The 14,899-nt window shown below is 41.0% G+C and overlaps 1 long non-coding RNA gene across 1 annotated transcript; it reads left to right on the top strand.

The window, feature by feature from the left end:
- The first annotated feature begins 11,894 nt into the window (after positions 1-11,894).
- LOC117518050 lies at positions 11,895-12,266 on the top strand. Its single transcript, XR_004562901.1, has 2 exons — positions 11,895-11,981; positions 12,132-12,266. It is a non-coding gene; the product is annotated as an uncharacterized LOC117518050 (long non-coding RNA).
- Positions 12,267-14,899: the final 2,633 nt, after the last annotated feature.

The following is a 14,899-nucleotide window of genomic DNA, read 5'->3' as shown; positions in this document are numbered from 1 at the left end:
TTTTTCCCCACTCTGCGACACACCCGCCAAGGATCAAACTCTGGTTATTGGCGACTCTGTTTTGAGAAATGTGAAGTTAGCGACACCAGCAACCATAGTCAATTGTCTTCCGGGGGTCAGAGCAGGCGAAACTGAAGGAAATTTGAAACTGCTGGCTAAGGCTAAGCGTAAATTCACGTCGGCAGTAATGACACCCGGTTACGCCAATCGGAGGTCACTAAAATTAACATTGAATCGGTGTGTAACTTTGCAAAAACAATGTCGGACTCTGTAGTTTTCTCTGGGCCCCTCCCCAATCGGACCGGGAGTGACATGTTTAGCCGCATGTTCTCCTTGAATTGCTGGTTGTCTGAGTGGTGTCCAAAAAATGAGGTGGGCTTCATAGATAATTGGCAAAGCTTCTGGGGAAAACCTGGTCTTGTTAGGAGAGACGGCATCCATCCCACTTTGGATGGAGCAGCTCTCATTTCTAGAAATCTGGCCAATTTTCTTAAATCCTCCAAACCGTGACTATCCAGGGTTGGGACCAGGAAGCAGAGTTGTAGTCTTACACACCTCTCTGCAGCTTCTCTCCCCCTGCCATCCCCTCATTACCCCATCCCTGTAGAGACGGTGCCTGCTCCCAGACCACCAATAACCAGTAAAAATCTATTTAAGCATAAAAATTCAAAAAGAAAAAATAATATAGCACCTTCAACTGCACCACAGACTAAAACAGTTAAATGTGGTCTATTAAACATTAGGTCTCTCTCTTCTAAGTCCCTGTTAGTAAATGATATAATAATTGATCAACATATTGATTTATTCTGCCTTACAGAAACCTGGTTACAGCAGGATGAATATGTTAGTTTAAATGAGTCAACACCCCCGAGTCACACTAACTGCCAGAATGCTCGTAGCACGGCCGAGGCGGAGGATTAGCAGCAATCTTCCATTCCAGCTTATTAATTAATCAAAAACCCAGACAGAGCTTTAATTCATTTGAAAGCTTGACTCTAAGATAATTATAGTGGGCGATTTTAACATCCACACAGATGCTGAGAATGACAGCCTCAACACTGCATTTAATCTATTATTAGACTCAATTGGCTTTGCTCAAAATGTAAATGAGTCCACCCACCACTTTAATCATATCTTAGATCTTGTTCTGACTTATGGTATGGAAATTGAAGACTTAACAGTATTCCCTGAAAACTACCTTCTGTCTGATCATTTCTTAATAACATTTACATTTACTCTGATGGACTACCCAGCAGTGGGGAATAAGTTTCATTACACTAGAAGTCTTTCAGAAAGCGCTGTAACTAGGTTTAAGGATATGATTCCTTCTTTATGTTCTCTAATGCCATATACCAACACAGTGCAGAGTAGCTACCTAAACTCTGTAAGTGAGATAGAGTATCTCGTCAATAGTTTTACATCCTCATTGAAGACAACTTTGGATGCTGTAGCTCCTCTGAAAAAGAGAGCTTTAAATCAGAAGTGCCTGACTCTGTGGTATAACTCACAAACTCGCAGCTTAAAGCAGATAACCCGTAAGTTGGAGAGGAAATGGTGTCTCACTAATTTAGAAGATCTTCACTTAGCCTGGAAAAAGAGTCTGTTGCTCTATAAAAAAGCCCTCCGTAAAGCTAGGACATCTTACTACTCATCACTAATTGAAGAAAATAAGAACAACCCCAGGTTTCTTTTCAGCACTGTAGCCAGGCTGACAAAGAGTCAGAGCTCTATTGAGCCGAGTATTCCTTTAACTTTAACTAGTAATGACTTCATGACTTTCTTTGCTAATAAAATTTTAACTATTAGAGAAAAAATTACTCATAACCATCCCAAAGACGTATCGTTATCTTTGGCTGCTTTCAGTGATGCCGGTATTTGGTTAGACTCTTTCTCTCCGATTGTTCTGTCTGAGTTATTTTCATTAGTTACTTCCTCCAAACCATCAACATGTCTATTAGACTCCATTCCTACCAGGCTGCTCAAGGAAGCCCTACCATTAATTAATGTTTCGCTCTTAAATATGATCAATCTATCTTTGTTAGTTGGCTATGTACCACAGGCTTTTAAGGTGGCAGTAATTAAACCATTACTTAAAAAGCCATCACTTGACCCAGCTATCGTAGCTAATTATAGGCCAATCTCCAACCTTCCTTTTCTCTCAAAAATTCTTGAAAGGGTAGTTGTAAAACAGCTAACTGATCATCTGCAGAGGAATGGTCTATTTGAAGAGTTTCAGTCAGGTTTTAGAATTCATCATAGTACAGAAACAGCCTTGAAAAGGTAAAAACCCCAACGGTCAAAACGACCCCCTGTGAGCAAGCACTTGGCAACAGTGGGAAGGAAAAACTCCCTTTTAACAGGAAGAACCCTCCAGCAGAACCAGGCTCAGGGAGGAGCAGTCTTCTGCTGGGACTGGTTGGGGCTGAGGGAGAGAACCAGGAAAAGACATGCTGTGGAAGAGAGCAGAGATCAGTCACTAATGATTAAATGCAGAGTGGTGCATACAGAGCAAAAGGAGAAAGAAACACTCAGTGCATCATGGGAACCCCCCAGCAGTCTAAGTCTATAGCAGCATAACTAAGGGATGGTTCAGGGTCACCTGATCCAGCCCTAACTATAAGCTTTAGCAAAAAGGAACGTTTTAAGCCTAATCTTAAAAGTAGAGAGGGTGTCTGTCTCCCTAATCCGAATTGGGAGCTGGTTCCACAGGAGAGGAGCCTGAAAGCTGAAGTCTCTGCCTCCCATTCTACTCTTACAAACCCTAGGAACTACAAGTAAGCCTGCAGTCTGAGAGCGAAGTGCTCTTTTGGGGTGATATGGTACTATGAGGTCCCTAAGATAAGATGGGACCTGATTATTCAAAACCTTATAAGTAAGAAGAAGAATTTTAAATTCTATTCTAGAATTAACAGGAAGCCAATGAAGAGAGGCCAGTATGGGTGAGATATGCTCTCTCCTTCTAGTCCCCGTTAGTACTCTAGCTGCAGCATTTTGAATTAACTGAAGGCTTTTCAGGGAACTTTTAGGACAACCTGCTAATAATGAATTACAATAGTCCAGCCTAGAGGAAATAAATGCATGAATTAGTTTTTCAGCATCACTCTGAGACAAGACCTTTCTAATTTTAGAGATATTGCGTAAATGCAAAAAAGCAGTCCTACATATTTGTTTAATATGCACATTGAATGACATATCCTGATCAAAAATGACTCCAAGATTTCTCACAGTATTACTAGAGGTCAGGGTAATGCCATCCAGAGTAAGGATCTGGTTAGACACCATGTTTCTAAGATTTGTGGGGCCAAGTACAATAACTTCAGTTTTATCTGAGTTTAAAAGCAAGAAATTAGAGGTCATCCATGTCTTTATGTGTGTAAGACAATCCTGCAGTTTAGCTAATTGGTGTGTGTCCTCTGGCTTCATGGATAGATAAAGCTGGGTATCATCTGCGTAACAATGAAAATTTAAGCAATGCCATCTAATAATACTGCCTAAGGGAAGCATGTATAAAGTGAATAAAATTGGTCCTAGCACAGAACCTTGTGGAACTCCATAATTAACCTTAGTCTGTGAAGAAGATTCCCCATTTACATGAACAAATGGTAATCTATTAGATAAATATGATTCAAACCACCGCAGCGCAGTGCCTTTAATACCTATGGCATGCTCTAATCTCTGTAATAAAATTTTATGGTCAACAGTATCAAAAGCAGCACGGAGGTCTAACAGAACAAGCACAGAGGTGAGTCCACTGTCTGAGGCCATAAGAAGATCATTTGTAACCTTCACTAATGCTGTTTCTGTACTATGATGAATTCTAAAACCTGACTGAAACTCTTCAAATAGACCATTCCTCTGCAGATGATCAGTTAGCTGTTTTACAACTACCCTTTCAAGAATTTTTGAGAGAAAAGGAAGGTTGGAGATTGGCCTATAATTAGCTAAGATAGCTATTTAAGATCGAAGCATTAAATAATGGTAGGGCTTCCTTCAGCATCCTGGTAGGAATGGGGTCTAATAGACATGTTGATGGTTTGGATGAAGTAACTAATGAAAATAACTCAGACAGAACAATCAGAGAGAAAGAGTCTAACCAAATACCGGCATCACTGAAAGTAGCCAAAGATAACGATAGGTCTTTGGGATGGTTATAAGTAATTTTGTCTCTAATAGTTAAAATTTTATTAGCAAAGAAAGTCATGAAGTCATTACTAGTTAAAGTTAAAGGAATACTCGGCTCAATAGAGCTCTGACTCTTTGTCAGCCTGGCTACAGTGCTGAAAAGAAACCTGGGGTTGTTCTTATTTTCTTCAATTACTGATGAGTAGTAAGATGTCCTAGCTTTATGGAGGGCTTTTTTATAGAGCAACAGACTCTTTTTCCAGGCTAAGTGAAGATCTTCTAAATTAGTATGACGCCATTTCCTCTCCAACTTACGGGTTATCTGCTTTAAGGTGCGGGTTTGTGAGTTATACCACAGAGTCAGGCACTTCTGATTTAAGGCTCTCTTTTTCAGAGGAGCTACAGCATCCAAAATTGTCTTCAATGAGGATGTAAAACTATCGACAAGATACTCTATCTCACTTACAGAGTTTAGGTAGCTACTCTGCACTGTGTTGGTATATGGCATTAGAGAACATAAAGAAGGAATCATATCCTTAAACCTAGTTACAGTGCTTTCTGAAAGACTTCTAGTGTAATGAAACTTATTTCCCACTGCTGGGTAGTCCATCAGAGTAAATGTAAATGTTATTAAGAAATGATCAGACAGAAGGGAGTTTTCAGGGAATACTGTTAAGTCTTCAATTTCCATACCATAAGTCAGAACAAGATCTAAGATATGATTAAAGTGGTGGGTGGACTCATTTACATTTTGAGCAAAGCCAATTGAGTCTAATAATAGATTAAATGCAGTGGTGAGGCTGTCATTCTCAGCATCTGTGTGGATGTTAAAATCGCCCACTATAATTATCTTATCTGAGCTAAGCACTAAGTCAGACAAAAGGTCTGAAAATTCACAGAGAAACTCACAGTAACGACCTGGTGGACGGTAGATAATAACAAATAAAACTGGTTTTTGGGACTTCCAATTTGGATGGACAAGACTAAGAGTCAAGCTTTCAAAGGAATTAAAGCTCTGTCTGGGTTTTTGATTAATTAATAAGCTGGAATGGAAGATTGCTGCTAATCCTCCGCCTCGGCCCGTGCTACGAGCATTCTGGCAGTTAGTGTGACTCGGGGGTGTTGACTCATTTAAACTAACATATTCATCCTGCTGTAACCAGGTTTCTGTAAGGCAGAATAAATCAATATGTTGATCAATTATTATATCATTTACTAACAGGGACTTAGAAGAGAGAGACCTAATGTTTAATAGACCACATTTAACTGTTTTAGTCTGTGGTGCAGTTGAAGGTGCTATATTATTTTTTCTTTTTGAATTTTTATGCTTAAATAGATTTTTGCTGGTTATTGGTGGTCTGGGAGCAGGCACCGTCTCTACGGGGATGGGGTAATGAGGGGATGGCAGGGGGAGAGAAGCTGCAGAGAGGTGTGTAAGACTACAATGATGATGATGTCATGCTGGGCAGCTGGAGTTCTCTATTCGCCCTATTGATGTATCCCATAATCCCTAGAGAGAATCTACATGATGACAATTGTAACTGAATGTTATACTACAAAAATGTAATTTTTTATGCTTTTCGTCACATTAATAAGAGACTTCTGCATGATACCCTGAAAACTTGCTAAAACAATTATAACAAATAATCAGTGTCTGCTACGTTTAATCTGTGTGGAATTTAATAAACGCAAACTGAATATTAGTCTGGAACAAAGAGGACAAACAGTGTTGTAAAGAACAATAATCAAGACATTAGAAACGTGCGCACATTCTCTCCACATGCAAAACATTTTGCAATGACACTTCCAGGGCTCCGTAAAAATGCCTGTTTTTGCAAAACAAAAATGGACTATTTTACAAAAGCACATTTATTTGTAAACACCAACACACAACACATTAACGTGTTGGTTTACGTAATGAATGACTGAACCAATCAGTGTTTAGCAAGGCACATTTTACCCAGAATCCTTTGTGATCTATCTGTGTTTGTTACAAAACTTCAGAATTAGTGCATTATTCAACATTAAAAGATATATATTTTAACTTTGTACAAATGACAAATTTGACATTAATGGACTTATTCTATCAGTATTCATTTTATTTATAAAACAAAGCCATAACTCAGCATTGCTTTATTTTACAAGACCTCTGCCTGAGAGGAGCGTTGTGATTGAGTAGAGTTGCATTTCGTGGCTCCTCTCAGCTTGCTTCTGTGCTGGAAGCCATGTAGTAAACAAGAGCTTCCAGCAGGGGGCAAGATGTTCAAAGACAGAAGTGCGGGCTCATTGTTTGGGTCTGTTGTCTCTTTTGATGCTACCAGAAGCAATCGTGGTGTTAAAACTCAATTTCAGTGTGTTAGTAGTTGCAAATGTTCCAGAAACAATACTGGAAATTATCGGTTATCTGTAACTTCCGATACATTTTTGGGTGGTTTATCGTTTTATCTTTATCAAAGATAACTTTTCAGTTATCTGATTAACTGTTATCGAAGTTAATTTTTTGGTTATCTGTGCCCACCACTGGCATTGGTGCCTCATAGAAGGTTATGGGCTCGATTCCCACCTGTGTCCTCTCTGTGTGGAGTTTGTGTGTTCCCTCTGGGTGCGCCGGCTTCCTCACACTTCCAAAAACATGTAGGTCTGAAAACTTTAAAGTGTCCGTAGGTGTGAATGTGTGTGTTTGTCTGGTGTCCTGTCCAGGGTGAACCCCGCCTCACGCTCTGTGACTGCTGGGATAGGCTCCAGCGCCCCCTTCCCCCCTGACCCGTAAATAGAGTAAGCAGTTGAAGATGAGTGAGTGATTATTTGTTCTCTGAAACAAGTGATCCTTTTCTGTCTGTCCACACAGTAATAAAAACCAGGTCCCATCTCTCTGACCTTTTGACCTCTACATCCACACCTCTGCAGCCCTGAGCAGCCTGGCGTTTCCCTCGATGTCAGGTGACCTGTGGGGTGAAAGGTCAACAGACAGGAAGGAAACATTAACCTCATCATCTTTGTCCATCCTCCACCTTCACCCCTTCACTCCTCCATGCAGACATCTCCGCCCTGACCCCGCCGACCCTGAACCCCGTCTTTGTCAGCTGACAGGTAGAACTGATTCTGGCGGCACATCAAAACTGAACCATTTCCATTTTTTAAAAAAAATTCTGAAAACATGCAGTCATTTTTTAAAAATGATTATTATTTATCAACTTTGTGTGTTCCACAGACAAGGACTCGAATAATGGCACTGCACCATCTGGTTGTGAGGACCGCGGCGAGCTGCAGAGACATGGTAAAACCTTCTGCACCCTCATTTAGAGGATTCAGCAGATGTGCAGGAATTAGACTAAATCCATCAAATCTCCATCATGACCTTGTTTCATGTTAATTGCCATGGTTACTGCAGAGTCCACAGGAGAGCAGGATGACCTGACTCTGCTGCCCCCTGTTGGTCAACATGTCGTCTTTGTCTACAGTGATATGGTGGTCATGAGGTGGTTCAGGGTTTGGGGTGATCTATGTGTTGAAGTTGCCAGTTCAAATCCCACTCTGTGTCCTTTGCAGAGCTCAGCGGCACCAAGCTTCGGGCGCGGAGTGTGAGCAGCGGTGCGTTCAGCCTGGATGGTGAACCCTGGTCAAACGGCAGTAGTCCCGTCCAACAGCCACCGTCTCGACGCTCCTCCTCCTCTCACCTGTCACCCAGTGATAGCTCCACCCCCCAACACACGCAGCAGCCGCCACTCGCTGCCACGCCCAAAGAGACTGCCACGCAAATCACGCTCAGTCACAACAAAGATCTCCAGTCCACAGCCAGACCCAACCACCCTGAGCCCGCTCACGACTTCTGGCTCACGAGGGGTACCAAGTGCATCAGGAGGGGGTCAGAGGTCAAAGTGGCACGCTGTGCATCAGAAACAGGTCTTACTGTCAAAACGACCTCCAGCAAAGGTGACACCACAAAATCCTCCGTTTATCCACCAGTCACGGTCCTGTATGTTCAGGGGAAGTCCTCCTCTGTGTCTGGCTGCCTGAGCTGCTTCTCCCCTTCTGCAGGCAAAGAGGAACCACTGCAGGAACCCAGGTTCCCTAAAACTCTGCCCCATGCCAGCAGCGTCATCTCCACAGCAGAGGGCTCGTCACGGTGTTCCAGTGTCCACAGCAACCTGATCCCCGCTGGTACCCTGCAGGAACCATCAGAACCGCCCGGTACTCAGCACCAGCAAGAAACAGCCAATCAGAATCAACCACTGGACCCAGACGCCAGGAACAGTGAACCTGAGGCCACACCTCCAGCAAAACCTCCCAGAGACCCAGCTGTGGTCCTTGCCAAAAAGTCCCCGGTGCAGGAGTCGCTGTGTGCGTCCTCCTTCTCCTTCAGTTCCGTCTTCAAGTACACCATATTCAGTGACGCCGCTGTCCCACCCAACAACACGCCGCCGCGCAAACCGCAGACGTGGATCACCGCCGAACGCAGCAGAGCCAGAATGGAGGATGGAACTCTGAAACGGGGACAGTCGGACTGGAAGAGACGGACACACTGCTGGACAGTGAGTGACGGCTGTCCAAATACAGACTGGACCTAGAGTGTTGCCAGGTCTGCTGATGTTTTTGTGACTGCACTGAGAGTCACGGTTTAAGATTTTGGACCTTTTTCTAGATTTTTGTTAATTATTTATCTCAATCATCAAACAGCCGTCGCATCTCTGTCGCACATTATTATTAGTAGAAGAAGAAGTAAGTCGTAGGATGTCTGTGACCCTGCTGGTTAGTCCCTGACCTGTCGGTTCGTCTGTGACCCTGTTGGTTTGTTACTCTATAGGTCAAAGGTCTTGGACAGATTACAATCAGATTTTGGAAAACTTTGTTGTGATTCTACCTCAGAATTTTTCTGTTTCACTTCTTAATTTATTTCTTGCTTTATAAGTTTTTTCTTTTACCTCTTGTTTATATTATTCGCTAGATTATATAAAATATCTTCAACAGATCTCAAGAGGAAGAAGACATTAAATCTTTTGCTAGTCAGGATTTGGTTCTGGTTTTTATTTATTTACATTTAAAATAGTTCATTAAATAAACTCCCCTGATCGTGGTAATAATTTATTGTGCATTTCATGCATTAAACAACAGAAATATTAACTTTCCTATTTTTTCCATTAATTTTGTGTTGTAAGTGACCCTAAACACTTTACTGACACCGCCAGAGCCGGTCCAGAACCAAAGTTTGGGCACATCAGACTTTTACTTTATATTTAGATTAGATTGGATTAGATAGAACTTTATTAATCCCTTGGGAATGCTCCCTAAAGGAAACTGAGGTTCCAGCAGCATTGTATAGCAGCACACAGGGTAAGAAGCACACAAAGTATCTAAAGTAAAAGTAAAAAAAGTATTTGCAAATATAAATACCAGGAATACTGCTCACTACTAGTTTACTTTAGATCACAGTTTAAAGTAAAACGGGAAAAACAAGAAACAAAATCAGGATTCAAAATGTATTAATAATATAATTTAACCCTGAGGTCACTTTTGCAGAAACATCACACATTTAAAAGATTTCAGCTTATAATATTTAACATTTAGAACATTTGTGCTCAACAAAACTGCAATAATTTGTGTGGTTTGTATTTGTGTTGATCCTTTGAAATTATTTATCCATTTATATGTTTGTTTATTCTGGAGAAACATGATGTTTGAATAAAATGTGGAAAATTAGAAATTAGGGGCTTACTGGAATATGTTTTCCTTTACATGAAGAAGCGTGGTGTTAAGTGTGTATTTGCATTAAAATGCTGTTTTCCAACAAATCCAGACTTGAAAATTTGCTCTGTTTCGTCCTGCTGGAAAACGTGACTCGAAGCCACATCTGAAGTTTAAAAAAATTTGACAAATATCCAAACTTCACCGAAAAGAAAAGTGATATGTGAAATGTTCTGTTCAACATGGAAATTAACAAATACTTTAAATACAATTTTTTAAAAAAATCACTGTCGATGTCAAAGTGTGTCACCACAGGTGTGATTTGGCCACAGTCAACCATAACGATGAAGTTTAAAAAGCTCAAAGCAGCTTTGAAGTTACAGCACCGCCTACTGGCCGAATCTAGTAATGCAGCTAACATCAACAAGCCTAAGTCAGAGTCACGTGACTGATGACGTGTTTCCGCCTCTGGTCACGTGCAGCTTATCGATATTACAGTTTCTTTTTAATCCAGTTGTTAAGTGTGATGTAACGCATCATGTGACTTTCAACTTCCGGCTCCAAACAAAAAAGGCGCGCTGTCATTAACATTGAGAACTGCACGGAGATGCTCTGATCAGGCTGCACACGGACAACAGTATTAACATGGCAACATAAAACTCTTTGTATATTGTGCTTAAAACTCTCCTGGATATATTAACTGGGGTTTTAGACGTTGTTATTGTTTGTTTTATGTAAAAATGTCAGACGCTCAGGTTGTTTCTCCGTTATTTTCAATGGGAGTTGCTGTGAGCCGCGATCGCTTCCTATTCATGTCGTTCGGGGGGAAAGTGAAGTTTGCACTTTAACATCCTGTTTATTGTAATAAATATTTTTTTATTAACAAACAGACATGTATATTTTACCTGTGCATAATAAAATATATCAAGTAAAAGGAAAAAAGTTTTATTCAGTGTTCTTACCTTACAGACAAATGCGCTTAACGGAGGGACGGAGGTTTGCACACACTGTAAACACAAACTAAACTAAAACTGTAGATCCTTAAAAGGATCATACAGACGTCACTTTAACTGTAAACTTGCAGGTCTTTGGACCCGGAAACAGATTTATCACGTGATGCGTTATGTCTGAGCTTAACAACCAGAATGACCGATTCAAAGTTCCGAGTGCGCATGATGCGAATCCACTTCCAGTCGCTGCTATCATCAGGCACTGCTTACTGTTGCATCAGGCTTTGTTTACATCAGTGATTCATGCTCATCTCACTCTCAACACTTGGACTTCAGTACGACAGCGTATAAGGGCCATTCAAAGACAGGAAAAAAAAATGGAGATGACATTTTTGAGTTTAAAGTCTCAAATATGCGAGAATAAATGTGCAAATTTATGAGAAATAACACACAAATTTGCCAGATTAAAAACATGCAAATCTGCAAGAAAAAAGTAGCACATTTGCCACAATTAAACACGCAAATTTTTGAGATTGTAAACATGCAAATACGTGAGAAAAAGCAGCAAATTTGCAAGAAAAAGCAAATTTGCCAGATTAAACACGCAAATTTTTGAGATTGTAAACATGCAAATACGTGAGAAAAAGCAGCAAATTTGCAAGAAAAAGCAAATCTGTCAGATTAAACACGCAAATTTTCGTGATTCTAAACATGCAAATCTGTGAGGAAAAAAGAAGCAAATTTGCGAGAAGTCACAAATATGCAAGAATAAACATGCAAATTTACGAGAAATAACACGCAAATTTGTGAGATTTAAACATGCAAATTTGCGACATTATAAACGTACATTTGCGAGAAAAAGACAACGCGAGATTAGAACATGTAAAACTACAGGTACATAGCGATGGAATGAGACAGAACAATGGCTTCATCATGTACGTTTTTACTGTCAAAAAGAATTAATAGATGGGCAGCGGTTTCAATATTTAATGTCTGAGTGATAAGAGAAATAATGCTATAATGCTAATGCTTTTCTTCTGTTTTTTTGTTAATAATGGGTTGAAAGAGCCTGCACTGTGCTGATGTAATGTTACAAAATGGTAACTAAGTCTGGTTTCTCACATTCTCTGCATTTCTCAGGTGACTCGGGCACAGCTGGAGACTCTTCAAACAGAGAATCACAGTCTGAAGGATCTCCTGCAGAGACTCGTGACTCAGACACCCAAGGTTTGTCTGATTTAATCTAATTGCTGTATGGTCATTACACAGCTCAGACGCCGCCATGTAGCATTCTTTTCTTCATTTGACTTGAGTGCTTATGTTTAAATCTGACTCACTTGTCTTTGGTTTAACTTGCTGAATCACTTTGCTCCACAGAGGGGCGATTCCTCGCTTGCATCGCTGAAGGAGAGTTATGCATCTTCTCTGAGCAGTCTGGAAGGTCAGAATCTACAGTTACAGCGGCAACTTTCTGAGGCACAAACCCAACTTGAGCTCTCCAATCGGACGTGGCAGGAGAAATATGAACAAGCTCTCAGTCGTGCCAAAACTGAGCAGTCACAGACTAATCAGGACAGGTACAAATCACATACTTTCATACACTATTGGGCTAAAGTCTTAAGCTACCTTTTGCTGTTGTCCAGCTCTTCCTAGTTTGCAGCTCAGAATACCAGGAAACAAAATGCAAACCTTTACTCCTCAACAATTTTAGGAGTTCCCCTGCTGACAGCAATGTTTTCAACCCTTACCAAAAAGTAGTATATGCAAGTATGTTTCAAGTATACTTCTACTTTACTTTTTATATACTTATCAGTACTATTTTTTGGTAAGGGAAATAATTTTAAACATACTCTTGAAAAGTCACCCTCCAAGGCCTGCATCTGGCACTGCAATGCATCCACAAAAAAAGAGAAGAAGATGTGGAGTATGCGCATAACTGGTGTAAGCAGCTAATCAATGTAGCAGTGGAAACTAGAACTTTACAATGTGGCGTACAGAGTAATTATAGTCTTTTAATCTGACTTGTTGCACGAATTCATCATCACAGCCTGACAAAAACTGTTGTCCACATAAGATGCCCTTGTTTTGGATGACTAAGTCTGTAAATACTTTAATTCCTTGTCAGGGACATTACTTGTGAATAAATGCAGGTTTTTAAAGATGTCCCTCCGTGTTTGTCTGCACTGGGTGCTTTTCAGCCCAAGCCAGAGGATGCTACTGCCTTGTCCCACCACCAACAAGAAGAGACTATCACTTATTTTAAAAGAAGAAAGTCTTTTCTGCAGTTATTTTATTCACGTCACAATGGTCCATATATTCACACCAGCCAGCCTTCACCACAGCCATCCGTCGTCTCTTCAGCACTCTGCTTGCGCCGAAAATAAATCTCATTAATGATTCATTACCCACTTACTCCAACTAAAGGTCATGGGGGCTGGAGCTTATCCCAACAGTCTTCGGACTGTCTTTAGATTAAAACCTGCCATTTCACAAGTACAAATACCTGCAGTCAACATAATGTTTTACATTTGGGCGTTGAATTTCAGTCAAACCAGATGATGGGCTTCGACTGGGATCGTAAACAATGCCATCAGGTGAGGCACTGAGCCATGAAGATTCAGAGTGAATTACTGCATCATCTTTTTCACCATCAAACTCTGTGTCTGAAGCATTACTCATTCAGCAGTTCATGTGGTGCTCCTGATGATTGACTCTAAAAGAGATTCAGCAGAACTCTGACCTCTCACATGGCATGTCTTCCTAAACCTTATGGTTATCCATGATTGGTGCAGCATTTGTCACTGCTGAACTTTGCTTTGTTGGCGGATGGTGAAGTATCCTGATGTAACTCTGTATTGGGAGTCTAGACTGCTGAAAGGTCGGTACACTCTCCTTCTGCACACGGGTCCAAATGCAGATCCACAAGTGATTTCTCTGAACTTATCTCCACTGTTGTCACTATCGGCATATCCAGAAGCCACAGTGTGCCTCTGACACCCAAAGCACTGACAGGTCAAGAAGTGGGTTCACCATTTACACCCTCCCCTGACACCCCCAATACAAAATACCCTTCAGATGGATTTAATTACATTTCAAACAGAAAAATTCAATTCAGTTTATTTCATTTATATAGCGTCAAACCACAACAAAGTTGCCTCAAGGCACTTTACACAAGTAAGGTCTAACCTTACCAACCCCTAGAGCAAGCACACAGGTGAGAGTGGTAAGAAAAAATTTCCTCTGATGATTTGAGGAAGAAACCTCAAGCAGACCAGACTCAAAGGGGTGACCCTCTGCTTGGGCCATGCTATTGACACAATTGACAATACGAATATATAGGAAATTATGGGTGTCCATGCTGGTACACAGGACGGGAGGCATGCAGAAGAAGACACCCACTCCCCACTCTGGATGGAGCTGCACCTCAAATAGAGAGGAAAAAAACAGAATCAGGTGGCAGAAAGACAACAAATACAATATAATCTGTCAGCATTAAGCAAAAAGAAAAACAGAAGAAATACTAAGGTGGGCGCTGACCACTTGCCCTAAGTTTCACTAAAAGACCCAGACTTTAGATAAAGCTGAGGCTGCACCCTGCTCTGTTTCCTAATAAAATGAATTTAAAAAGGTAAAAAGCATAGTAACATACTATGCCAGTATGCTAGCCATACGAAAGGGAAAATAAGTGTATCTTAAGTCTGGACTTGAAAGTCTCTACAGAATCTGACTGTATTATTGACGCAGGGAGTTCATTCCACAGAACAGGGGCATGATAAGAGAAAGCTCTGTGACCCGCAGACTTCTTATTCACCTTAGGGACACAAAGTAGTCCTGCACCCTGTGACACTGTAGAGCCTGGGCCGGTACGTAGGGTTTAAGTAGGTCAGCTAAGTAGGGAAGGGCTAGTCCGTGAATAATTTTATAGGTTAGTAACAGAACCTTAAAATCTGATCTCACAGGGACAGGAAGCCAGTGAAGAGATGCCAGAATGGGTGTAACGTGGTCAAACTTTCTGCTTCCTGTCGAAAGTCTGGCAGCAGCATTTTGAACCAATTGGAGACCCCTAATGCTGGACTGTGGTAAACCAGAAAATAGAACATTGCAGTTGTCCAATCTAGAAGAAAAAAAAAATGCATGAATCAGGG

The sequence above is a fragment of the Thalassophryne amazonica genome, chromosome 10 (assembly GCF_902500255.1).
Source record: "Thalassophryne amazonica chromosome 10, fThaAma1.1, whole genome shotgun sequence".
NCBI classification, from domain to species: Eukaryota; Metazoa; Chordata; class Actinopteri; order Batrachoidiformes; family Batrachoididae; genus Thalassophryne; species Thalassophryne amazonica.
Note: the sequence above shows the minus strand (reverse complement) of the source record. Positions and strands in the feature narration are given on the sequence as shown.